General features: G+C 43.5%; 1 non-coding gene across 1 annotated transcript; it reads right to left on the reverse strand.

The window, feature by feature from the left end:
* Positions 1–421: 421 nt before the first annotated feature.
* On the reverse strand, positions 422–525 carry LOC116118466. The gene has a single exon (XR_004126158.1). It is a non-coding gene; the product is annotated as a small nucleolar RNA R71 (small nucleolar RNA).
* Positions 526–915: the final 390 nt, after the last annotated feature.

Below are 915 nucleotides of genomic sequence, written 5' to 3' on the forward strand. Positions count from 1 at the left end.
AAGAAAAGAGATACACTTACTGCAGAAACGGAAGAAGTTGTAGTTGAAATGGCTGAACCAGAAAATAGGACACGGAATTTTCAGTTCCCACAGTGAACGGAAGTGGGTCAAGTATTACGAGACCTACAGTACAAGCTAACACACTTCGAGATCAAGCCAGCTATCATCCAGATGATCCAGCAGTCGGTAAGATTCAACGGTGATTTAAGGAAGATCCGAATCAGCACATTGCAAATTTCCTGGAAATTTGCGACACCTTCAGTCGAATGGAGTGTCGGATGATGCTATTAGGCTGCGTTTTCCCATTCTCATTGGGAGATAAAGCAAAGGGGTGGTTAATGGCATTGCCACCGGGAACGATTACAACATGAATGATTTGGCAAAAATTCTGACCAAGTTCTTTCCTCCAGCTAAGTCAGCGAAGTTGAGAAATGATATCACACAATTTATACATGATGCCGAGTCGTTGTACGAGGCTTGGGAAAGATACAAGGAATTGATGAGGAAGTGCCCACATCATGGTTTGCCAGTTTGGCTTCAAGTCCAAACATTCTATAATGGTTTGATGGGTAACGTGCAAACCTGGTGGATGCAGCTTCAGGAGGAGCTTTGCAGAATAAGACACCTAAAAAGGCTATGAGTTGCTTGAGGTTTTGGCAAGCAACAACTATCAAAGACCGAATGAGAGAGTAACAACGAGGAACTTCGGGTCTTCATGAAGTTATGCTTTCACAGCCATCTCAGCCCAACTCACTGCACTCCAAAAAACTGGGAACTATGCAGGTAAATTCTATACAAGCACCTCACTAACATGTGATTTTTGTGCAGGAAAAAACTATGTGAGCAGCAAGTGCCAAGTCGGAAACACATTTGCACCGTCGTCTTTCATCAACGGGCAAGTAAATTACTTGGCGG

This window comes from Pistacia vera, unplaced genomic scaffold (genome assembly GCF_008641045.1).
Source record: "Pistacia vera cultivar Batoury unplaced genomic scaffold, PisVer_v2 Contig845, whole genome shotgun sequence".
NCBI classification, from domain to species: Eukaryota; Viridiplantae; Streptophyta; class Magnoliopsida; order Sapindales; family Anacardiaceae; genus Pistacia; species Pistacia vera.